The sequence below is a fragment of the Panthera leo genome, chromosome A1, assembly GCF_018350215.1.
Source record: "Panthera leo isolate Ple1 chromosome A1, P.leo_Ple1_pat1.1, whole genome shotgun sequence".
Taxonomy (NCBI): domain Eukaryota; kingdom Metazoa; phylum Chordata; class Mammalia; order Carnivora; family Felidae; genus Panthera; species Panthera leo.
The window spans coordinates 212891804-212917983 of NC_056679.1; the positions used below are offsets into that span (position 1 = coordinate 212891804).

At 41.7% G+C, this 26180-nt stretch overlaps 1 long non-coding RNA gene across 2 annotated transcripts in view; it reads right to left on the minus strand.

Annotated features, from left to right (window-relative positions):
* Window positions 1-355: 355 nt before the first annotated feature.
* Window positions 356-26180, minus strand: part of LOC122227810 — a 30218-nt gene continuing 4393 nt past the window's right edge. Inside the window, exons 3-6 of one of the 2 annotated variants that reach the window (XR_006206223.1) lie at window positions 20125-20213; window positions 3169-3295; window positions 2896-3008; window positions 356-482 (exon numbers count right to left, since the gene is read on the minus strand). This is a non-coding gene — a long non-coding RNA (uncharacterized LOC122227810). The remainder of the gene's footprint in view (window positions 483-2895; window positions 3009-3168; window positions 3296-20124; window positions 20214-26180) is intronic. The other variant, XR_006206226.1, reaches the window with a different exon arrangement.

Below are 26180 nucleotides of genomic sequence, written 5' to 3' on the forward strand. Positions count from 1 at the left end.
CAAATCTTTGGCTACAAGCAGTTCAGCCTGTAATTAGACGGGGTGAAAAGACGGGGTGGAAAGAGATAGGCTTCATCATTCAGTCACTAGTCCTAGAGGACTAGAAACTATCACACAGTGACAGGTCAAAATGCAGTGTTCCTGAAGGTCATCAAAAAAGAGAAAAAGGGAAGGACTTGGCTGAGCACGTCCAGTCTTTCTTCCAAATTCATTAATTATAGACATCTCTCCTTCCCATAGAGAGGTGTGAATAAAGGGACAGGGATGTTACTCTAATTAAATCCCCTCTCATTGGAAATAGGAGACCAGAAGAGAAATGAAGTTTCCCCTAACATATAGTATGGGCTTACCAGAGTTTATTTAACACTTCCTCCATTGATGGATATTTAGATTCTTTCTAGGCTTTCACACAACAAACGAGTGTCAGAGAAGATCCTGTATGTTTCACCGTGCACACATGTAAGTTTCCTCAGGTAAGCTACCTGGAAGTGAATGTCTAGGTTGAATGTATAAACATTAAAAAATTTAATAAATACTGAGAATTTGCTTTCCAAAAAGGCTATACATGGTTTACATTTAAGCCAGAATGTGTAAACACCTGTTTCCCCACATCTTCATCAATGTTGGTTCTAACTGACCTTTTAAATTTTTGCCAATATGATAGGTAAAAAAGATATCTTTGTTTTGGTTTACAATATATGATTCTATCACTGGGGAGAATGAGAATCATTTTTAAAAGATTTTTTTCATGTTTATTTATTTTTGAGAGAGAGAGAGAACAAGCAGGGAAGGGGCAGAGAGAGAGGGAGACACAGAGTCTGAAGCAGGCTCCAGGGTCTCAGCTGTCAGCACAGAGCCCAACGCAGGGCTCAAACTCACAAACTATGAGATCATGACCTGAGCCAAAGTTGGACACTCAGCTGACTGAGTCACCCAGACACCTAGAGAATGAGCATCTTTTTATGTTTGCTGGACATTTGTATTTCCTCTTCACAGAATTATCTGTTCATTTCCTTTGCCCATACTTCTCTTAGGTTATCTTTTCCTTATTCATTTGGCATTCTTTGTACATTTTGGATGCTAATATTTTGCCTTTTATATTTGTGACAATTACTCTTTCTAGCTTTGTAAGTTGTGTAGCTTTGGTGGTACAGAAATTTTATTTTTAGCAGGTTGTCATAATTTACTTTTTTAAAAAACTTCATTGTTTCTGCATTATTTTGTTGATTAAGTAAGTTTTACTATGTCAAGATCCTTCCGTATTTCTTTCTTCCCCATTTTATTCAAATACTTTTATGATTTTGCTTTTGAAATAAATGTAAAAATCCATCAGGAACTTGCAATGGAGGTAAGGAAATCATTTTATTTAGTTTTTTACCGAATAGCTAATTTTCCATTTGTTCCCCCACTGATTTAAAATGCCATCTTTATCAGGACGCCTGGGTGGCTTAGTTGGTTAAGCGTCTGACTCTTGATTTTGGCTCAGGTCTTGATCTTATGGTGGTAAGTTTGAGCCCCGCATCAGGTTCTGTGCTGACATCGCAGAGGCTGCTTGGGATTCTCTCTCTCCCTTTCTCTGTCCCTCCCCACCATGCACGTGTGCTCGCTCTCTCTCTCTAAAATAATAAAGTATATGCTTCAATGTCTTAAAAATAAATAAATAAATAAAATGCCATCTTTATCAATTACTGTCTTCCCCTGCTTGCACAGGTCCTGACGTGATTCTAACAGAGCTGGATAACTGGCTTCCTTGTCTATTACAGATTGGAAGCAAGAAAATAAATCAAGGACTTTATTTTAGAAAACAAGTCAAATGATGGCAAAAGGAAGTGAAAGCTGAACACAAAGAACACAGGTAAACAAAAGAGAGGAAGCTTTGTTGTTTTGCACAATAATAGATAAATATCCCAAGTCTTGAAGAAAAGACTGAAGAAGGTCACCTGGGTGACTCATCAGTTGAGTTTCTGACTCCTGATCTCAACTCAAGTCTTGACCTCAGGGTTGTGAATTCAAGCCCTGCATTGGGCTCCACACTAGGTGAGAAGCCTACTTTTAAAAAAAGAAAAAAAAAGAAGAAGAAAGAAAGAAAAGACTGGATTATGTTTAGGCCCTTTTGAATTAAAAAAAAATTTTTTTAATGTTTATTTTTGAGAAAGATAGAGAGAGAAGTGGGGGGAGGGGCAGAGAGAGAGAAGGAGACAGAATCCGAAGCAGGCTCCAGGCTCTGAGCTGTCAGCATAGAGCCCGACGTGGGGCTTGAACCCATGAACCACGAGATCATGACCTGAGCCAAAGTTGGACGCTTAACCAACTGAGCCACCCAGGCATCCTGCCCTTTTGGTTTTCAAAACAGTTAACAAATTACATATTTTAAAACAATATCTATTTTTTTAAAGTGGTCGAAATAAACACTGTTTTAGCACTTGAAGGGGCAAGTTTCCATCACATGGAATTATCAGCTGCATGGGACCTTGATTCACATACTATGTGGGTACACTGAGTGTTGCTGTAATTCTTAGATATGAAAAGAAGCCACGGTGGAACCAACCTCATAAATGCAGAGCAAGGAAGATCTTACCTGCAATTTTAAACAAACCTGAAAAAGACCTAGGAGCTTTATTTTTCCATGCCAGGCCTAGTTGCTACATTCACTGCCTGAGCACACAGCCCCCTTTACATTACAATTTGCAAACTCTACGTGCTCAAGTTCTCAGCCTTGGTGCTTCCTGCCAGAGACAGAAATGCCTGGCCCTGTAATTTGAGCTTCCACAGGCTCATATTTTAGCCTGGGGGCAAAAATCAAGGAGGCTCGAATTTTAGCCTAGAGGGTAAAAATCAAGGAATATGTATCAAAGTAACAGTAACAAAGGAACGATTCTGGCTGCGTGCCCCTACCTTTGAGATTTTAAGCTTCTCATTCAAGATGTTTCCATGGTAACTCACTTGTGCCTCCAAACAGCCTTGATGGGCCCTGTAGGAGATTGGGTTACTGCTCCTTCACTTCCTCCCTGCAAAAAAGGAAACATCCACAGCCTTTGCCTCAAGACCTTATAGGGTCTCCCAGTGCAGTACCTTTTCATGCCCCACTGATGTCAGGCTTGACTCTAGTTTGTTTGTCAACAGAATGTTAATGAACATCACCTATGCAGAGGCTTTAAATGTGCTTACAAGGTCTGGCTTGACTTGGTTTGGCTTCTTGGACCTCAGCCATCTGCTGTGAGAAGTTGCTGATCCCGGCTTAAGAGACATGGGGAGTTAACTTGAACCAGACTCAGCCTGAAGCCTATATTGGGACCTATAGTGAGAAACATAAATGTGGTGTTGATGTTGATATAAGCCTCTGAAATTTGAGTTTATTTGTTTATGCAAAACCATTGCAATAAAACCTGACTGATCCAGCCCCTACTTTTTAGAAGTAGAATTGCTCTAAAATATATAATGTATTACCTGTCTTAAAAATCGAAGGGTCTTCAACGTAATTCAATCCAGCCCCTTGTTGGGCACATCCCTGGTGTTTACCATGCAGCTGGTGTGTCATTCCAATAGTCCTTACTCACCAGACACATGCTGTGACTCTTGCTGCATGGGTCTTCACTCTCCCCACCATGGCTGGTGTCCCCACCACCCCCTGTAACATCTCCCATGTCTCTGTGGTCACAGGTAAGGTACAACTCCGCTCAGCTCCCACTGAAGTGAAACGCTTACTTTCTTCCAACCTGGGTTAAATTGTACAAGGTCACAAAATAGAGCCACCCTACGCTGCTCTCTGCAGCTCTGAAGCTTAACTAATTTTTTCTTTTTAGCACAAGACTCCTCGCCCCAGGAGATAGTTGCAAGATAGCTGGACCTAAAGATCATTTGAGACTCTGGGCTGCCTTCAAACCCTCTCTCCTCAGCAACCTCAACAGTGTCCCAGGGCAAGTAGGAGTGCTCCTGTTGGGGTGGGCTGCTTTCCTCTCAGAATACCATCAGGAAGGTTAAGGCAAAGTTAATGATCTCTGATTGAATGTGGTACAGCCCTGGGGTGTCAGTCCCCATGTACCAGGCACCAGGCTCTTGTGAGAGAACAATCCCTGGTAACACATGTGGAAATTCACATGAACTCCATAGCACACGCCTGCTCTCTGACATTCGAAGCAGAATAACAGACTGGTATTTCCTTTTTTCTTTTCTTTTCTTTTCTTTTCTTTTCTTTATCTTAAGTTTATTTATTTTGAGACAGACAGAGAGAGAGAGAGAGAGAGAGAGAGCACTTCATCAGGGGAGGGACAGAGAGACAGGGAGAGAGAGAATCCCAAGCAGCCTCTGAGCTGTCATCACATAGCCTGACACGGAACTAGATCTCACAACTGTGAGATCATGACCTGAGCTGAAATCAAGAGTTGGAGGCTTAGGAGCGCCTGGGTGGCTCAGTCAGTTAAGCATCTGATTTCAGTTCAGGTCATGATTTCACTGTTTGTGGGTTTAAGCCCTGCATTGGGCTTTGTGCTGATGGCCCAGAGCCTGAAGCCTGCTTCACATTTTGTTTCCCTCTCTCTCTGCCCCTCCCCTGTTCATGCTCTGTCTCTCTCTGTCTCTCTCTGTCTCTATCTCTCTCTCTCTCAAAAATAAATAAACATTAAAAAAAAAAAGAAAGAATCATAGGTTTAACTGACTGATTCACCCAGGTGCCCCCGGGCTGACATTTTCATTTTCCCATTCTTAGAGAAGATAAGTCTGTATCAGATTAATCTTGGAAGATTCATTCATTCATTCGCTCAACAAATACTTATTCACCTACTGAGTTAAGCCCTAGAGATAGAACAGTGAAAGGCATAAAGTCCTTGCCCCTGTGAATCTTATACTCCTGGGAGGAGGAGGGGAAGGAAATAGAAAACAAAGAAATAAACACATAAACATATCATTTTAAGTGGTGATAAGTGCTATACAAAAGAAGGAGGGTAAATGATAAGAAGAGTTAGGGCTCTTTCACATAGGGCAGAGAGAAAGCATCTCTGAGAACCTAACATCTAGGTAGGCACTGGAATCAAGGGAGGGAACAAGCCATAAAGTTTTAAGAAAGAACCATCTAGAATGAGAAGAGCAAATACTAGGACCTGAGGTTTGAGCAAACATTCAAAGAACATCATAAAAGCCAGTGGCTAGAGGAGAATGAGCCAAGAGGAGCGGGAAACAGAGGGTAGACAGGGGTTCAGGTCCTAGAGGAGATTGTCAGCCATGTGAGGAATTTGAACTTTATTACAAGTAGAAGAGGAAGCCACTAGAGAGACTTGAGAGGGAAATAGGGAGGTGACTTATAATCTGATTAATATCTTTAAAACCTAATCTTCACCAATACAAAAGACAAGTTGGAAGCTTACTGCAGTAGCCCAGATGAGAGACATTAGTGGCTTGGACCAAGTGGTAGTGGTACAATGATGAGCAGGACTCAGATTTGAGGAATATTTCAAGGTAGGGTCCATAGGACTTAGTAAGCAACTGGATGTGGAGAGTAAAGAAAAGAGAAGCATCAGGGAGGACTTCTTGGGAAGGGCAGGGTGTGGTGGGGTGTGTCTTGAGGAAACAACTCAAGCCCTGATGCACGGTAGCTGAAGAATCCCTTTCTTTATTGAGATGAGAATGTTCACGAAAACAGCTGAATATTTCAGTTGGCAATGAGGAGAGAGGCCTCGGCTGGAGGTGTGAACCCGGGAATCATCACCTTTTAGATGAGTGTGAAGCTGTGAAGCAGGGTGAACTCTTGAGGGAGAAAATGTAGTAAGAGAAGGTAGTTGAGGAGAGTCTGATGTATCTGGAGTCTCACAATCTGGAAGACGTCCTAAAAAATGTAGATAGTTCTCCATTTGGATGTAATGGTGGATTCATGTTCTCAAGGGCAGGGGCCTTGTCTTAATCATCTTGGTGACCCTTCCAGGTTTTGCATAAGTCCTGGTGTCTGGCCCCTGTCTCTATAGCAGGGAGAGTCTCAACTGAGGTTTCAGCTGGGAACCTGAAGGAGCAAAACCAACTCAGGACTGAGTTGCAGCCAGAAACCAGAGGTGAGCTGATAATTTACTTTGTGTCATACGTGGTACGAGTTTGGTTCTGTGACCAGAATGACAATTATGTTGTGTGGGAGGAGGAAAATGGAGATGAAAATTTCTTAGCATTTGAAATTTTCAACTATCTTTTGAGTGAACCTCCGAGTTTTTAAATAAGTCTTTTATAGTTGATAGGGTAGAAATTATTACCTACAATGAAATTTTGCTGGACATATTATAATTTTTAAAATATTTTTATTTGTGGAGAATTTCCAACTCACACAAAAGTAGATCAAATAGTATAATGAGCCCTCTCTGTATCACTTAATCCCCAAAATTATCAACCCATGACAATCCGGCCCCATCCACATCTTCATCCACTTTCTCTCTTGCCAAATTATTTTGAAGTAAATCTCAGACATAAAATTATTTCATCCTTAAAATTTTGAGTACGTTTCTTTAAAAGATAGTTTTTAGGGGCACCTGGGTGGCTCAGTCGGTTAAGCATCAGACTCAGCTCAAGTCATGATCTCGTGTGGTTCGTGGGTTCGAGCCCCAGGTCAGGCTCTGTGCTGACAGCTCAGAGCCTGGAGCCTGCTTTGGATTCTGTGTCTCCCTCTCTATCTGCCCCTCCCCTGCTCGTGCTCTATCTTAGTCTCTCTCTCTCTCTTAAAAATAAATAAATATTAAAAAAAATTTTTTTAAGGTAAGTTTTTAGGGGCCCCTGGGTGGCTCAGTTGGTTAAGCATCTGACTCTTGATTTCGGCTCAGGTCATGATCTCCTGGTTTGTCAGTCCAAGCCCTGCATCAGGCTCCGTGCTGCCAGTACAGAGGCTGCTTGAGATTCTCTCTCTCCCTCAGATTCTCTCTCCGTTCCCCGCACCATTCACAGTCTCCTTCTCTTTCTCAAAATAAATACATAAAATTTAATTAAGTAAATAAAAGTTAAGCTTTTATTGATTTATTTTATTAAAAAATGTTTTTAATCTTCACTTATTTTTGAGACAGAGAGAGAGACAGAGCGCAAGCAGGGGGATGGCAGAGAGAGAGAGAGCAAGACACAGAATCTGAAGAAGGCTCCAGGCTCTGAGCTGTCAGCACAGAGCCCGACCTGGGGCTCGAACCCACGAACCACACAAAATCATGACTTGAGCAGAGTCTGATGCTTAACCGACTGAGCCACCCAGGTGCCCCTAAAAGATAAGCTCTTAAAACATAACCACAACACAACCATTACACTTTTAAAAAGTGTCTTAATAATGTCAAATGTCCCACCAGTGCTTAAATTTCCAATTGTCTCATAAATACTATGGATTTTTCTTTTTTCACTTTTTGAATTTTTTTTTCTTCTTTTTCTTCTTCTTTTTTTTTTTAAATGGGATCCAAATAATGTCCACACATTGCAAATGGTTGCTATGTTTTTAAAAATCTCTTTTAATCATAGGATTTTCTTCTACTTCTTTTTATAACACTTCCAATTTATCTGTTGAAGAAACTAGGTTGTTTATGCTGAATAGTTTCCAATAGTCATGGATTTTGCTTATTGTATCACATGGTTTATTAAACATGTTCCTTTGTCCTCTGCATTTTCTATAACTGGTAGTTGGAATTGGATCATTATTTTTAATACAACATTTTTTAATATAAATATTTTGAAAAAGCACCAAAAAATATAGAAAAGCACCATTTACTCAAAGTTCCACCATCCTTTTGAAGAGTAGAGAATAGATGGAAGTTCTCCCTTCCCGTCCTGGAATCACACCTTTCAGGAGTAACCACAGGTAACAATTTGGGACTTGGAGTATATAGTTCCAATTCAAAAATGAAGAAGTAGTGATGGTTAATTTTATGTGTCAACTTGACTGGGTCATGGGGTGCCCAGACTTTTGGTCTAAGCTTATTCCGGGTAAGTCTGTGCGGTGTTTTTGGATAAGATTAGCATTTGAATCAGTAGACTGGGTAAAGCAGATTGCCCCCCTCCCCCCGCATGTAGATGCCCTTCATCGAATCAACAATAGAACAAAATACACTGACCCTCTTTCAGGTAAAAAGGAATTTCTCTTGCCTGATTGCTTGAGCTGGGACTGGTCTTTTTCCAGCCTTTGGACTCAAACTGAAACATTGGTTTTTGAGCCTCTGGGCTTTTCTTCTGGTTCTTAGGCCTTTGGACTTTGTCTGGAATTACACATCACCTCTCCTGGCCCTCCAACTTGCCAGCTGAAGATCTTGAGACTTCTTATCCTCCATAATTGCATGAGCCAATTCCTTATAATAAGTATATATGTCATATATCATCCATATATGATATACATACATATCTCCTATTGGTTCTGTTCCTCTGGAAAACCCAATACTGGGGCGCCTGGGTGGCGCAGTCGGTTAAGCGTCCGACTTCAGCCAGGTCACGATCTCGCGGTCCGTGAGTTCGAGCCCCGCGTCAGGCTCTGGGCTGATGGCTCGGAGCCTGGAGCCTGTTTCCGATTCTGTGTCTCCCTCTCTCTCTGCCCCTCCCCCGTTCATGCTCTGTCTCTCTCTGTCCCAAAAATAAATAAAAAAATGTTGAAAAAAAATTTAAAAAAAAAAAAAAGAAAACCCAATACAGAAGACTAAGCAGAAAGAATGGAATTTGAGCTAACCTTGAAGGCTGGGTGGCATTTAAATGGTTAAAGACAAGGGGAGATAGTATGCCAGGAAAGCAAAGTGGAAGTGTCTGGAATATGAATATGTTACGTGGGGTTCAGAGGGGAGGTTGGGCAGACTGCAGCTAAGATTTGGGATTGTTGAGTTATGCAGAGTTTTGGAGGCCAGGGTAAGGAATAAGTACACTGTCCCACAGGCAAACAAGAATCATTGTCTACTCTTAACAAGATAAAGAGGCAGGTATTAAAGAAGTCCAATGTGTATGCAAAAAGGCTCAAAGCAGTAGGATTTGCTGGGCAAGTTCCACTGTGGAATTCTGAAGGAACCCAAGATTCTCATTATCAACCGGGTGTCAGAAGGGTCACATACACGTTAAGAAATGCATTTGCGGGGCGCCCGGGTGGCTCCGTCGGTTAAGCGTCCGACTCTCGATTTCTGCTCAGGTCATGATCTCACGAACTGTGAAATGGAGCCCCGAGTCAGGCTCTGTACACGGAGCCTGCTTGGGATTCTCTCCTGTCTCCCTCTGCCCCTCCCTCGTGCTCACATGCACACGCGTGCTCTCTCTCTTTCTCTCAAAATAAATAAAGCAAACTTAACAAAAAAAAAGGAAGAAAGAAAGAGATACATTTGGGAACCCTCCAAAAGGGAGCTACAAGGTAAATGAGGGCTGTCCAGAGCTGTACCTCAGCATAGACACACACTCACACCTTGGCTCTGTGACTCTCCTGCTTTCCACTTCTTTTGGCTCTCTGGTTCTCATCCTTAGAATGCACCTGTATCTGTGTCTCCTTGACTTCTGGTGCATTCTGGTTGCCAGTCCTTGCTCAAGAGTTTGCTTTGTGTCTGTGCTTATCTGCTTGGCTTACATGAGAGGCAAAATTGGGTACAGTGGTTAAGTATCTATGCAGCCATATTGTTGACATGTAAATCCCAGCTCTGCCTTGTCACTCAGTCAGTAGACTGCTTTCCTCAGTCGGCTGATTCAAAGATGTTAACCTCATCCAAAAACACCCTCACAGCATATCCGGAATAAGGTCTGGCCAAATGTCTGTGCACCCTACAACCAAGTCAAGGTGACACAGAGTGTGATCTGAGGCAAGCGTGACCTCTTCCTGAGCCTCAGTTTCCTCATCTGTAAAGTGGGGAGAGTACTAGCAACTTACATGACAGTATTAAAAAGATGACACATGTTCTCCTGTCTCTCTGCCCCTTCCCCTGCTCTCACTCTGTCTCTCTCTCTGAAAAATAAATAAACATTAAAAAAAAATTTAGGGAGTATGGGCTAAATGGGTAAGGGGCATTAAGGAATCTACTCCTGAAATCATTGTTGCACTATATGCTAACTAACTTGGGTGTAAATTAAAAAAAGAAAAGAAAAGAAAAAGAAAAAAAATTTAAAGACAATACAGCACATGTGTAGTGCTTAGAACAGGCTTAACTCAACAGTAAGTTATTTTTTATTAAAACATATGCAAAACATGTGGTCTCTGCCACCACTGCTCTATTCCGCTGCTGAAGTATCCCGTGGCCCTGAATGTCTGCCTTTTCTATCCAGAGCTGTGTGCTGCACTCACTCAGAGAGCTTCCCTAGGAATGCTGGATTTCTGCACTTGCTAAGCTGGTTTTCCATCCCTCGCCCCCAGCTAACTGAGCACCTGCAATGGGAGAAGAGATGCATGGTATCTGTCCCTGTCACTGCTCAGCTGTGGGCCTTGAGGCCTTTTTCCAGCAGGCTGAGCTGACCCTGACCGAGAATGGAAGGGTACTGGGAATACCCAAGCCACCACGGAAGGGATCTGGAATCCATCAGGCTGCCACAGGCCTAGCATCTGCTGTGCTTGAACTTCTCAAACCCCTAAGCCACAAGCATGCCCCTTTAAGCCTCAGGGCTCTGCCTCTACCTCCCATTCCTGGGCTGGAGTAAGAGTTGTCCCCTAGACAAGTCAGGAGTGTATGTGACACCCTGCCCTCTCTGGCCCAAAAGGGCTCTCCCCTGTTTTCCTCTAAAGGCTTTATTGACTTTTCCTTTCACATTTAAATTTGCAATCCAGCTGAAATTGATCCTGCCTTTAGTTCAAACGTTCTGCCTAGAACTGAATTGAAAATGGTTGGATTTCCTTCATGAGACAATGGTGTCTGTCCAGACTATTCCCGCACTTCCTGCTTCTTCACCTTCCAGAGCTGAGTTTGTTTCCATCCAGTTCCGAGCCTGATCCTCCATGTTTCCTGCTATGCATGTGAGCTTTCTATAACCTCTTCCAAAGTTCCCTGTGGATTTCATCAGCCAGAGTTTGTTTCTACTGCTTGTGATCAAAGATCCTTAATTTTTATACCCCCAGAGAAGTGAATGACTGAGGTCCAGCTATCTGGGGTGAAGGTGGTGGAAATGAAAACATTTGAAGATATCAAGTGAAAAAGTATGTAGATTACTATTGGTGAAATTCTAATCTATCACATTTACTTTCTTTATTCAGGGGACTAGAAATACCCATCCCTAGGACTTGCCTAGGAATTGGGCAACATAGATAACTGTGAAGTTGTTTGTGATGGAGACAGTAGGCATTGGTGAACAAAGAATGCATGCACAGGGAACTCAGGAAATTTCCAATAGGCTACTGTACATGGTCATAAGTTGTAGACTTTTTGGGATACAGCAGGTCTTTTTATGGCAGAAGCAAGGCCACCCACACTCAGCCTATCCTATGATGGCTAAGATAATCAAGGACATTGTCTGTGCGTACAGCCCATTCACTAGGAGTCCCAAGCTCTGGAGGTCCATGAAGGAGAATGTGAGAGAATGTCAGGCCTGACTGGCTAGAGAAACATGATTTCACTATGGCTGAGAGTACCATAATCACATCTTTGGTATCTCCTGCAACCGACATATTCCCCAGGCTACTACCAAGCTGGGACCACCTAATCATCCCACAGAGAAGGAATGGCAGACACTATTTATAGCCTACTTGGCAGCTGTTATGAATAGAATGTTTGTGTCCCCCACACACCCAATGCCTTCCCATTCATATGTTGAAGACTTAACCCCCAATGTGATAATATTTGAAGATGAAGCCTTTGGGAAGTAATTAGGGTTAGAAGAGGTCACGAGAGTGGTGCCCTCATGATGGAATCAATGCCTTTACAAGAAGAGACTTTGGAAAAGTTGCTCTCTTTCTCTCTCTCTCTGCCCCTCTCTCCCATCACACATGCCTAGGAAAGGGAAAGCATGTGAGAGCACAGCATGCCTGTTTCCAAACAAGAAGAAAACACTTAACAGAAACTGAACCCTGCTGCACCTTGACATTGGACTTTATGGCCTCCAATTTGCTGTTGCTTAAGCCACCCAGTCTACAGTATTGTTATGGTAGCCCTCGCAGACTAATACAACAGCCATTCTCTTTCTTTCCTAACAGAACCTTATTTTGTAATGGGTGGAAACCTCTGGAAAAAGAAGCCCAGGGGATCAACAATTATTTGTGTAAGACAATCATTGTGCTACTATTCCCCGTTTTCAATAATGGGTTTAGGGGTAGGCACATCAATCAATTATGGTCAATGAGATGGGAAAGAAAATTGGCTACAGATAAAAAACCATTAAAAAAAAAAATCCTTTTTCCTCTGCCCCTTGTTTCCTCTGGCAGAGTTGGAACATCAGCCGCCATCTTGTGACCAGGAGAAAACATATATGAGGAAGAAAAGCTAATGGGCTTTCACCCTGATGATGGTGAAGCCAAGGGTGTTTAATGATACTAAGCCATTTAACCAATCCTGAGACTTTGTGTTAAGTAAGCAATAAATGTCCTTATTGTTCATACTTACTGGTCAGCTTCGTGTTATTTGAAGCTGAATGTAATCTCACTAATACTGGCGGCTACCAGACTTCTCCCCAGGCAGGCTGAATTCCAACAGCCATTTAGCCAACGGAAGACTGCATCATGTCTCTATGCCTGTGATACAGGTTTTTGGCAAAACGGTGTTCTCCTTTTGGATTATGGAGCAAGACGCCATAATCATTAAGAGGTATAAATTTGGAATAAGATGCCTGGGTTCAAATCCTGGCTTTTAAGCTTATTAACTGTGTGACCCTGGGAATGTTATTTAACCTCTCTGTGTCTTAGTTTCCTTCTCCATCAAAACCTGGGAATAATAATAGTACCTACCTCATTGGGCTGTTAAAAGAATAAAATGAGATAATGTCTGTAAAGTGCTTTGCACAGGGTTGGTGTATAGCCTGGCATATAATAATCTTTCAAATGTTAGTTATATTCCATGGCAGAAGATGAGGTAGAAGGTCTCCAGCATTCACTGCAAGAATGTCCTGCATGGATTTGTGCAACTCTTGATCATACACACTGACAAATTAATGGGGCCCTCTTTTCTGGAACATCTGGAGTCTTATTTATGAAAACAAAGTAGGCAGGTGGCACCTGGGTAACTCAATTGGTTAAGCCACCAATTCCTGGTTTCAGCTTAGGTCATGATCTCATGGCTCGTGAGTTCAAGCCCAACATCAGGCTCTGCACTGACAGTGTGCAGACTGCTTGGGATTCTGTCTGCCTCTCTCTCTCTGCTCCTCCCCCACTTGCTCTCTATCTCTCTCTCTCTAAAAAATAAATACATAAACATAAAAACAAAACAAAGCGGGGCTCTCAGGGCAGAGGTAGGGACATAGCTTGAAATTGCAGGCATAATGTTCACTTGTTTGTCCAAGAACATTACCAATCTCCTCTGATAGACCCTCAACCTCAGGCACCAACCACAAAACAACCCAAATCTTCATTAAGATTTCAGGGAGGCTAATTTGAGACAGGTCTACAGTGCAGTGAGTGGAGAAGCTCTGAAGACCTGAGAGAGCTTATTCAAATTGCTATGCCCAACAAATTACATTGATGCACAGATGATTCTTGACCAAAGTATTGCTGTTTCCTGGGGGAATATTGGAAAACTGTGGTTATTGCAATGACACCACTAGCATATAATGGTCAGGGGCCACAGATGTTAGACACCCTGCAATACACAGGGCAGTCCTGGACCCCAGTGGATTGTCTTACCTCCTGCATGACTTTATATCAAGTTGGACGTTCATGTACGTGTAAAGCAAGTTTGTAATGATTTAAGCCTATAATCTAAGTTGGCTTTGACAAATACAAAATATTTTTGCATAGTTTTAACATGCTCTAGATTTGAAAGAGATGTCATTATTGTGTAAATAGAAGGATGGTTGTATTGTGTTCTATTTAAAACTCTAGCACAGAGTTTTTTACCATTTCAGAAAAGCACATCACCAGTGCCCGAGTAATTAGCCAATTATATTACCTGATGCCATCTGAACCTGCAACTGCTGCATTCCTAGAGATTTTCACACTGGGTGCAGGAACCTGATGTACTCACTTAATGTCTTCCAGAGTAGTCATGACCAAACATTTATACATTGAAATACACAGTCTATTAATTACACATTGTATTTTATCATACACAGTATATTCTACTTTAAAGTTTCCCCCTCTCCTTTTTTCTTTATACTTCAACTAATGCATTATAGATTTTTTAAATTATAAAATTAAAATTTTGGGGCGCCTGGGTGGCTCAGTCGGTTAGGCGTCCGACTTCAGCTCAGGTCACGATCTCGCAGTCCGTGAGTTCGAGCCCCGCGTCGGGCTCTGGGCTGATGGCTCAGAGCCTGGAGCCTGCTTCGGATTCTGTGTCTCCCTCTCTCTCTGCCCCTCCCCTGCTCATGCTCTGTCTTTCTCTGTCTCAAAAATAAATAAAACGTTAAACAAAAAAAATTAAAAAAATTTTTTATTTTAAAAGGAAAAAAATTAATTATACATGTAGTATGTACAATTTTAATTTCAGGAGATACAGAGAATGTCACAAAACCCTTGTTATGAAAAGGGGGTGTTTGGGTTTGATAAAGTGGAGAACTACTGATCTGTGGTGACTTTTTTTTAATGGAAATTTTATATTGAAGTAAACACACATACAGAAAAATGCACAAATCATGAGTGGACCACTTGATGAATTTTTATAAATTACCCAAGTATTACAGAACTTATACATCTATAAATTAAAGTTTTATAAATTACCCATCACCTCTGATGGACTCTAATATTACCAGCTCCATAGACTTTGCCCTAATATTCTCTCCTAGTCACTTCCTACCCACTATCCTGACTTAAAACACCAGGGATTAACTTTGAGTGTTTTTGGTTAAAACTTCACATAAAAAATTATAATTATGTGAGGTGATGGATGTGTTAACTAACTTTGTTGTGGTAACCGTTTCACAATATATATGTGTGTCAAATCATCACATTGTACACCTTAAACTTACATATTATGTCAATTACATCTCAATAAAACTGGGGGCGGGAGAAAATTTCATGAAAATGATATATAACCTGTACTTATTTATGTCTGGCTTTTTTTCCCCCTCAGTGTTATATTTGTGAGTGCCATCTATGCTGTTGCATGTATCATTCATTCATTCTTAAGATAATATTCTATTGTATGAATGTAATAGAATTTATTTTACCCATTTGACTATCGATGAATATTTGGACAGTATCCAACTTTAAACAATGTAAGTAGTTGCTTCCGTGAATATTCTTTTTTTTAAATGTTTTTATTTATTTTTGAGAGAGTGGGGGAGGGGCAGAGAGAAAGGCAGATAGAGGATCCAAAGCCGGCTCTGCACTGACAGCAGTGAGCCCAATGTGGGGCTCGAACTCATGAACTGTGAGATCAGGACCTAAGCCAAAGTAGGACACTAAACCAACTGAGCCAGCCAGGTGCCCCCTCCTATGAATATTCTTGAACATATCTTTTAGTAAACTTGTAAATATACATTTCCGCAGGCATGCCTAGGAGCAGTATCGCTGGGCAGGGCATATGTGCTTGTTGAGCTTTAATAGATACTGCCAGTTTCCTGAGGGGTTGAAGCAGTGGCATTTCCAATAGAGTTAACACAGATCCACTTGGCCCACACTCAGGTATTTAGACATTTAAATGTATTCTTCTATCCCTACCTTACATAGAACCTTGACGGTGGGGCTTTGAGGTGTGGCTGGGAGAAACCAGAAAGGTGGGAGTGTGACTACTTAGGCTTGGAGTCCTCTCTGGGAGTCCAGGAAGCCAACTGCTGCTTCAGGTCCTTGCTGGCAAGTGCAGAAGAGTCACAGCCAAGCCTAGAGGCTATGAGACTCTGGGGCTCTCACTGTGTCTCAGCGGGAAGATAACAACTCCAAGGCCTTCCCAGCAGAGAAGGGGCCTTTCAGATGCTCCTGGCCCCCAGCATAGCTGGGCTGCAGCAGTAAGGCAGGGCTGACCACACAGGTGGAGTGTGGAGTGGGCAGAGGAACGGGAGAGGAAGGAGCAGTGTGACAGCTACGAAGCAGACCCAAGCAAGGTACGTTGGAGTGGGGGAGCCAGAGTACAAATGACTGTACTTCCAAGATGGATGCAGATGAACTTAGAACTAGATTTTTAATTAAAAAGTCATTCATTATACAAGGAAAACTTTTTTTTTTTTCCAACCACCACAAAAAGGCAAATAGTCTCTTTTGCTTCTTAGAAATTCTGGCCTTCCAGGCCCCTTCCCCAAAGTCCCTCTAGAAGCAGCCTGTGATTATGCAAGGATAGACACAAAGGGCAGAGTGTAAGAGGCACAGTCCTGAGAGATCCAGCCTCTACTTTTCCTGGTATTTCTGACATAAGGGAGAATAAGGACACTTAATATAAGTTTATTTTGCAAAGTTGGGGTTGCTATTTTTCATTTAAATCGTTAATATAATAAATCTCTAAGTTGAAATGAAACTGGCTTTGGAGTAGAAGTCAGGTGTGTCTGGATGTGCCACTGTGGCAAAGGAGTTATGATCTTGCGCAAGTCACTTACCTCTCTAGACCCATTTCCTTGTGTATACAATGGAAGAATGGATTGGGTGGTATCTTATTTTACTGACTGTAAGGTGCATGGTTTGTGGGTTGTTGTTTTTTTTTCACATTTTAATATCTCTGAATTTGGAACGCATATATAACAATTACAATCAATGTTGTATTACAATTATTATTGGCAGAGTTTTTTTTTCTTTACCGCTCTTATAATCTATAGCAGATTAGAACAGTGAAATAATTGAAGTTTACTAAAAATTTACTTCTAGCCTGGAGAGGCTTCTGGGCCCTAGGAGGGACCGGACTGTGAGACACCAGGTGCCTATGAGAACTGTTCAACATGAACTGGGTATTATCTTTTTTTTTAAAGTTTATTTATTTATTTTGAGAGGGGAGAGGGACAGGGGAAGAGGGGAAGAGTGAGAATCTCAAGCAGGGTCTGCACTGTCAGCACAGAGCCCGATGCGGGACTCAGACTCACAATGAGACCATGATCTGAACCGAAGTCGGTTGCTTAACTGACTGAGCCACCTAGGTGCCCCAAACTGAGTTATTATCTTATCTACCAAACTTTAACATGTACACAGCAGCATTCCAAAATAGAAGTGGTACATATATATGTGTATACACACACACACACACACACACATATATATGCGTGTGTATATATACACATATATATACGTATACATATACACGTATATATATATACATGTATATATATATGTATATATATATACACGTATATGTATATATACATATATATATATATATATATATATATATATATATATATATATATAACCGGGCTGGAGCAATCCAGAAGGCACAAACACACTATCACAACCAGTGTCCAGAATCCCCTGTTACCTGCTCCTATTACTTTGCACTCTCTTCCTCCAGGCATCCCTGTAGCTTCTCGGGGAATTCCCTGTGATCAGTTAATGAAAGAGGCAAATTTGGAAGAATCATTGATCAATCTGTATGCCATATTGGTTCCAGCTGGAATTGGATGATTGTCCTACTGCCCGACTCAGGGTGACCCTGACATATAATGATAAAGGAAAATCTTCCCAGAGGGCAAGATTTAGAGTGTCCACCTTATTGTCTACTTCGTGTGTAAATAAAGATAGACTGAGCATGGACCTGTATTTATTAACGAGCACTGGCTAGTAGGTTGGCCAGCTGATCAGAGACTTCAGAAAGAACAGGCCAAGGAAATGGTGACAAGATAATCCAGGGGAGAGGTTACATGGATGGACCTTTCAGAATGGTCACTGAATGTGTAATGTCCATATCCCATGTGTGGTAGGCAGAATCATGGTCCCCATATCCATTTTCCCTTACATGGCCAAAGGAATTTACAAATACTATTATGTTAAGGATTTTGAGATAAGATTATCCTGGATTTCCCAGGTGGACCTAATATAACTGCAAGGGTCCTTGTGAGAGGAATACAGGCATGTCCAAGTCAGAGGGAGATTTGAAGATGCCCTGCTGCTGGCTTTGAACATGAGGAAGGGGTCATGAGCCAAGTAATACAGGTAACCTCTAGAAGCTGGAAAAGGCAAGGGAATGGATTCTCCTCTAGAGCCTTCTAAGGGCATGCAGCCCTAATGACACTTTCACTTTAGCCCAGTGAGATTTCTGAACTAAAGAATTGTAAGATAAAATGTGTAGTTTCAGGTCAAGAAGTTTGTGGTAATTTGTTATAGCAGCAATAGGAAACTAATACACCATGTTAATGCCCATGAGAGGGTATTCCCAGCAGAGAAGGCACTCAATTAATCAGGTGGACCAGATGACCCATTTTTGGATGTCAGTCAGCCTCTTTCCCTAGCCACCCCAGTGCTAGCTTAAAGTATATACTTAGTTACTTAATCCTCACACCAAATTTATGACATTAGTACTGTTATTATTGTCCCCATTTTATAGATGAGGAGAGCAGGGCACAAGGAGGTTGAGTAAATCAGTCAATCATATAGTCAGTAAGTAGTGGAGCCAGGATTTGAACCTAGGTCATCTGATTCTAGTACTGTACTATCCAATATGGTAGCCACTAGCCATATATGGGTATTTAAATTAAACAAAATTAGGAGAGCCTGGGTGGCTCAGTTGGTTAAGCATTTGGCTCTTGATTTCAGCTCAGTTTATAATTTCATGGTTCATGGGTTCAAGCCCCACATCAGACTCTAATGGAGACTACTTGGGATTATCTCTCTCTCTTTCTGCCTCTCTCTCTACACCCCCCCTTCTCTCTCTGCCTCTCCCCTGCTTGTGCACACGCACACTTCTCTCTCAGAATAAATAAATAAAATTTTAAAAAAACAAAATTAAAATTTAGTTTCTGTCACAATACACCCTTCAGCATCTCTCATTAATTTGATAACAATCTCTAAATGATCACAGCATGGCTTAGACTCTTCTCCAAGCCCCTAAATAGCTATTCTTTGTGGCTGCCTTGAGTTCTGCATGTTCTTCAGATACCTCAAAATGTGTTACTGACACAAAGAAACCCTTACAACACAGGTGTTGAGTGTTGAGACTTGGCAACAGATAACCCATGTTCACGTGTCAAGGAACCTGGAGGACTAAAACAGGTTGGAATTTTCTTGTGTGCTTAGGATTGTGCCAGGTGGTAGCTGGAGGAGGGTAGACGGAGATACCAAAAATACATCGTAAAACCATTGCCCTCAAGAGATGAAGAACACAGAACTACTCTCATTCACTCCACAAATATGTGGGATGTGTCTATCATGTTCTTGCCATTTTCCTAGGCACTGGGAATTTTAAAGTGGATAAAACATAGCTCCTGACTCAGTGAAGCTTACTACATCCTTTTCTGGGGGAAAGAAAGACATTGAACAAGAAATAACAAATCTAATGTATGTTAGGAAATGTAAAGTATGGGATGCTTCAGAATAGAATAATTGGACAGTTGACAACATAAATGCTCTAGGAGTTTATAAATGAGATATAGCCAGGTACAATAACTGGCCAGGATTTTTACTTTAGGCAACAGGAATCTTCATAAGGTTTTCAGCAGGGTAGTTACATGCTGGTCAGAGGTGTTTCAGGAAGGTGGTATGTCATAGAAATTAGGCATTCTGGAGTCAGGTTGGTGTTAGATTTAAATCCTTCTCTGCCACTTACTAGCTTTGCGAACTCAGCTTCATCATCTCTAAATGGGATAAACATAATAGTCTCTACCTCATATTTTATTAAAGAATGAATTATTGTAATGTACATAGCTGTTTTTTCTATTATTACTACTAGTTTTTCAAACTTAGGTCCTTTGATAATTATGTAGAGAATGGGGATCCTTAGAAAGACCAATTGGTAGGCTGTTGAAGTAGCCTTAGCAAGAGACAAACTAGGGCAGTGACTATGCAGAGGAAGAGAATTTGAGATATTTGGAAAGTTTTTTTAAAGTTTATACCAGCAATTCCACTCAGGAGAAATGAAAACATGTCGATGCAAAATTTTGCATTAGTCAGGGCTTTCCAGAAAAACAGAACCAATAGGATATATAGTGATATATATAAAAGGATATCTGTTATAAGAATTGACTCACACTGTTATGGAGGCCACGAAGTCCCTTGATCAGCTATCTGCAGGCTAGAGAACCCGGAAAGCTGGTGATGAAAGTCCAAGTTGAAAGGCCTGAGAATGAGAACCAATATGTTCTCTATATATTTTTGATACTAATCTTTTATCTGATATGTCATTTGTGTTAAGTCCCTGTTGGATTTGAAAGGCCCAAGAACCGGAAACTCCAAGTTGGAGGACAAGAGAAGATGAATGTCTCAGCTCAGGCAGAGAGAGCAAATTCTCCAGATCTCTGCCTTTTTTGATGTATTCTGGGCCTTGGCAGATTGGATGATGCCCACTCATACAGGTGAGGGCATCTTTACTCAGCCTACTGATTCATGTGCTAATCTCTTCCAAAGACACCCTCACAGACACACTCAGAAATAATGTTTTACCAGCTATCTAGGCATTCTTCAGCTCAGTCAACTCATCACATAAAATTAGCCACCACAAATGTTCATAGCAGCATTATTTTCTTTAATATTTTTTCATAGTTTCTGAGTTTTCTTAAAAAATGGTAAATTTTTAAAATTTACATCCAAGTTAGTTAGCTTATAGTGCAACAATGATTTCAGGAGTAGATTCCTTAATGCCCCTTACCCATTTATCCCATCCCCCCTCCCACAACCCCTCCAGCAACCCTCTGTTTGTTTTCCATATTTAAGAGTCTCTTATGTTTTGTCTCCTTTCCTGTTTTTATTTTTGCTTCCCTTCCCTTATGTTCATCTGTTTTGTCTCTTAAAGTCCTCATATAAGTGAAGTCAAATGATATTTGTCTTTCTGACTGACTAATTTCACTTAGCATAATACCCTCCAGTTCCATCCATATAGTTGCAAATGGCAAGATTTCATTCTTTCTGATTGCCGAGTAATACTCCATCGTTTATATATACCACATCTTCTGTATCCATTCATCCATCGATGGACATTTGGACTCTTTCCATACTTTGGCTATTGTAGATAGTGCTGCTATAAACATTGGGGTGCATGTGCCCCTTCGAAACAGCATACCTGTATCCCTTGGATAAATACCTAGTAGTGCAATTTCTGGGTCGTAGGGTAGTTCTGTTTTTAGTTTTTTGAGGAACCTCCATACTGTTTTCCAGAGTGGCTGCACCAGCTTGCAATCCCACCAGCAATGCAAAAGAGATCCTCTTTCTCTGCATCCTAGCCAACATCAGTTGTTGCCTGAGTTGTTAATGTTAGCCATTCTGACAGGTGTGAGGTGGTATCTCATTGTGGTTTGATTTGTATTTCCCTGATGGTGAGTGATGTTGAGCATTTTTTCATGTGTTAGTTGGCCATCTGGATGTCTTCTTTGGAGAAGTGTCTATTCATGTCTTTTGCCCATTTCTTCACTGGATTATTTGTTTTTTGGGTGTTGAGTTTGAAAAGTTCTTTATAGATTTTGGATACTAATCTTTTATCTGATATGTCATTTGCAGATACCCTCTCCCACTCCATTGGTTGCTTTTTAGTTTTGCTGTTTGTTTCCTTTGCTGCGCAGAAGCTTTTTATTTTGATGAGGTCCCAATAGTTCATTTTTGCCTTTGTTTCCCTTGCCTCCTGAGATGTGTTGAGTAAGAAGTTGCTGCGGCCAAGGTCAAAGAGATTTTTAGTACCATTATTCTTAAGAGCCAAATAGTGGAAACAACCCAAATGTCCATCAATTTATGAATGATAAACAAGATGAGATATATTCAAATGGTAGAATATTATTCAATCATAAAAAGGAATGAAGTACCAAAACATGCTACAACATAAAAGAAACTTGAAAACATTAGACTAAGTGAAAGAAGCCAGATACAAAAAGCTACATATTGTATGATTGCATTTAATTTTTTTAATGTTCATTCATTTTTTGAGAGAGAGAGAGACAGATAGACAAAGAATGAGTGGGGGAGGGGCAGAGAGCAAGGGAGACACAGAATCTGAAGCAGATTCTGGGTTCTGTGCTGACAGCTCAGACAGCGATCGACATGGGTCTCAAACCCATGAACCATGAGATTATGACCTGAGTGGAAGTTGGCCACTTAACCGACTGAGCTACCCAGGTGCCCCTGTATGATTGCATTTACATTAAATGTCTAGTGTAGACAGATCCATAAAGACAGAAAGTAGGTTAGTGGTTGCCAGGACCTCGGAGGAATAGGACATAGTGAATGACTGCTAATGGGTTCAGGACTTATTAATGCAGTCATGGAAAATGTCCTGAAATTATACAGCAGTGAGAGTTGCACAATTTTATGTATATACTAAAAACCACTGAATTGAACACTTTGAAAGCATGAGTCTTATGGTAGGTGAATTATATTTTAATTTAAAAATTTAGTTGAGGGGTGCCTGGGTGGCTCAGTCAGTTGGGCATCAGACTCTTGGTTTTGGCTCAGGTCATAATCTCAGAGTTTGTGGGATCGAGCCCCACATCAGGCTCAAGCACAGAGCCTGCTTGGGATCCTCTCTCCCTTTCTCTCTCTGTCTCTGCCCCTCTTCCCCATGCTTTCTCTCTCTCAGAATACATTAATAAATTAATTTTTAAAAAATTTTAATTAAAAAAATAGTATAACAGGGTGAAAGAGATTAGAGATTACCTATGCCAAGAGATCCTTTATTCCCAAAGACATTGCTAATATCTATTCAGTCTTTGTGGTTTGTATTGAGGGATCGTATTGAGAACTTGCTATGTGCCAAGCAATGTTCCAAGAACTTTATGTGTATTTCCTTTAATGTCCACAACAACCACCCGAACTGAAGAAACTGAGGCTCAGCGAGGTTATATAACTTGTCCTAGGTCTACACAACTAGTATGTGGTGCAGGTAGGATTTGAACCCACAAAATTTAGCCCTAGAAGAAACCACTGTATCATAAACTCTCTTACTGAGATTAAATACATCATCATTGCACTAAACCCCCTTTTGCACCAGTAGGTGTCACTGTGTTTATCAAGGATGCATTCCATCTCTGTGGATTACCCTAGTGTCTGACATCTCCTAGACCACACAGTTATTCCTCAGAGGGAAGGAAAGAGACTAGAGGGGAAGGAAGAGAAGGAGATAGGAGGGAGAGGAGGAGAGAATATGGAAGAATTTAGAGGGGAACACTTCCTGATGTGTCACTGTCATATCCACCACCTGGAGTGCATCTCTCAGTTACGGTTTTCTTGATTAAAATCAGAGCTTTCTCGGGGTGCCTGGGTGACTCAGTCGGTTGACTTCGGCTCAGGTCATGATTTCGCGGTTCGTGAGTTCGAGCCCCATGTCCGGCTCTGTGCTGACAGCTCAGAGCCTGAAGCCTGCTTTGGATTCTGTGTCTCCTTCTCTCTCTGCCTCTCTCTCTGTCTCTCTCTCTCTCTGTCTCTCACTGTCTCTCTGAAAAACAAACATTAAAACAATTTTTTGTTTTTTTTAAATCAGAGCTTTCCCTTTGAATCAACACTGTCCTACCCCACTTGGCCCTTAAGAGCCAGTCTGATAGTTGGGTCAGCTCCCCAGACTGACTCTGTTGCTCTCCACATTCTCTCCTGTCCCACCACCACCTGTCTGTGTTGGGAAGGTCCCAGAATGCCTGGAGCCTCAGCCTGTTCGAGTCACGCCCAGAGCTAGAGCTTCATTTCCCATTCTTTCTTTATTAACCCCAAATGCAATGACTGTAGTTATCTTGAGAAAGTATCACAGGTTCCAAGTGAGCTTCCTGGCCTTCTTGCTCCTTCTCTGGGTTCTCAAGGAAACAACGATGCAACAGCAAGTTTGTCCCTTGCCTCTCCGTGCATTCCTCCCTATGACCCTCTATGCCCCTTTCCCTATCCAGGTCCCGCCCATTCTATGCCCTTGTGGACTCCATCTTCCCCCTTCCACTACAAAAAGAATGACCTCATCCTTTGGCTTTATCTCTGATTGTGATAAAACTGGGTGGGTGGTGGCTAGTGGCACCTGGGTGGCTCAGTCGGTTAAGCATTGGACTTGTGATTTCAGCTCAGGTCATGATCTCAAGGTTTGTGAGTTTGTGCCCCACTGACAGAATCCTGCTTGGGATTCTCTCTCTCTCCCTCTCACAAAATAAATAAACTTAAAAAAAAAAAAAAAAAAAAAAAAAAAAGAATGGGTGGTAGTTAGAAGGACCAGCCAATACTCATAGCACTTGCAAAGAACCCAGCATTGATCTAGGACCTTTACCTCTGGGAAGTTGTTAAAGCCCTGCCAACAAAACCCTGCTGTAGACACTACTTTTATAACCTCTTTTTACTTAGGAGAAAAATGAAGCACAGAGAGATTGTGGTTGAAGTCACACAACAGTTAGTGACAGCTGAGATTTGAAGCCATATGGGTCCAGCTTCAGACCAAGCCCTCATTCACCATGCCATACTCTCTTGGTTTATAGAGTAGCTCATATGTCATCCTCTCTGGCTGACACATTTGTATTTTAATGTTTATTTTTGAGAGAGAGTGAGAGTGAGAGAGAGAGAGAGAGAGACTGGGTATGATGGGGGGAGGGAGATATAGAATCCGAAGCCAGCTCCAGGCTCTGAGCTGTCAGCACAGAGCCTGATGCAAGGTTGGAACTCACAAACTGTGAGATCATGACCTGAGCCGAAGTCAGACGCTTAACTGACTGAGCCACCCAGATGTCCCTAACACATTTGTATTTTAACAAGACCTTTCAGGAAACCGGGCCTGACTCAAAGGTGTGACTAAAGGTGACTACAGATATTTGGGGTGAGATTAGGGGCAGGCCTTTTCAGGCTAGCTCCACCTTGTGGTTAATCGGTATGCCAATTAATGTTTCCTCATTTGCCCTCAGATGTTAATTGAGGTTCTTAATGATGACCCCGAGGCATTACAGTTTCCTGAAACTGTCTTCTGAATCATCAAAGATTAAGCTGTTCACTGCCTGGTTCATTTATTAAATAAGGACTTACTGAGTGCCCATCACCAGGCACCCAATATTGGCGCCCTGCCTTCATCAAGCTGTAGTTTGATGGGAGACATAATGTCAGTCAAACAATCACGCAGTAAGTGTAAGATTGCAGCTGTCACAAAGGCACCTTAAGGAGAGATGCCTGGTGCTCTGAGAGCATGATAAGAGTCTGATGGGGGGGAGGGGGCAGGGAAGGCTGAGGAGGGATTGACTGAGTGGAGATTTTGAAGCATGAGGATTAACTAGGTAAGGAGAGGAAGGAAGAACATTCTAGTCAGATAGAACATGCAAAGCCCTGTGGTAATAGCATGGTAGATGGGAGGCCAAGGTAGCTGGAATGAAGAGAAGGAGGAAGAAGCTGAAATTGGCTGGTAGGCCTGACTGCACAGGGTAAGCCAAGTGAAAGTTTTGCTTTGTCCTAAGAGTGAGGGGAAGCGCAGAAGTGTTTGATCAGATTTGCATTTTGAACACGTCACTGGAGTGAAAGTGTGGAGAATGACTGGTAAGTGTAATTTTTTGTATTCCAATGCCAAGCATTTCTGGACATGAAGCATGACAGATGTTATAAGTGACTTCCTCCTGTCAAGTCTCCCACCTGGCCCAGAGGACTGCATATTGCTCTGTTGGCTGGACTGGGTACACTCTGGGACATAAACCCTCTAAGGCAGAGCCACCTACTTTTTGGTTTTAGGTGAGTGACTTGGGCAGTGCATTCACTTTTTGGAAGGAAGATTTTAAAAAGATTCACAATCATCCAGCCTACTTCTTTTTACATAAATACCCTGTGCTTGGAGTTGTTCTATAGAAATGCTACCTTATTTAACCCCCACCACAGTCCTGGGAGACATTAGTATTATTCCTGTCACAGAGGTTCAGAAAGGTTCAATAATGTGTTCAGGTCATTCCACTACTTAAAGCCCAGGAAAAGGACCCATTGCTTCTTTTTTTTTTTTTTTTTTTTTTTACCGTTTATTCAGTTTGGAGAGAGAGAGACAGAGCGTGAGCAGGGTAGGGGCAGAGAGAGAGGGAGACACAGAATCTGCAGCAGGCTCCAGGCTCTGAGCTGTCAGCACAGAGCCTGATGTGGTGCTCAAATTCACAAACCATGAGATCATGACCTGAGC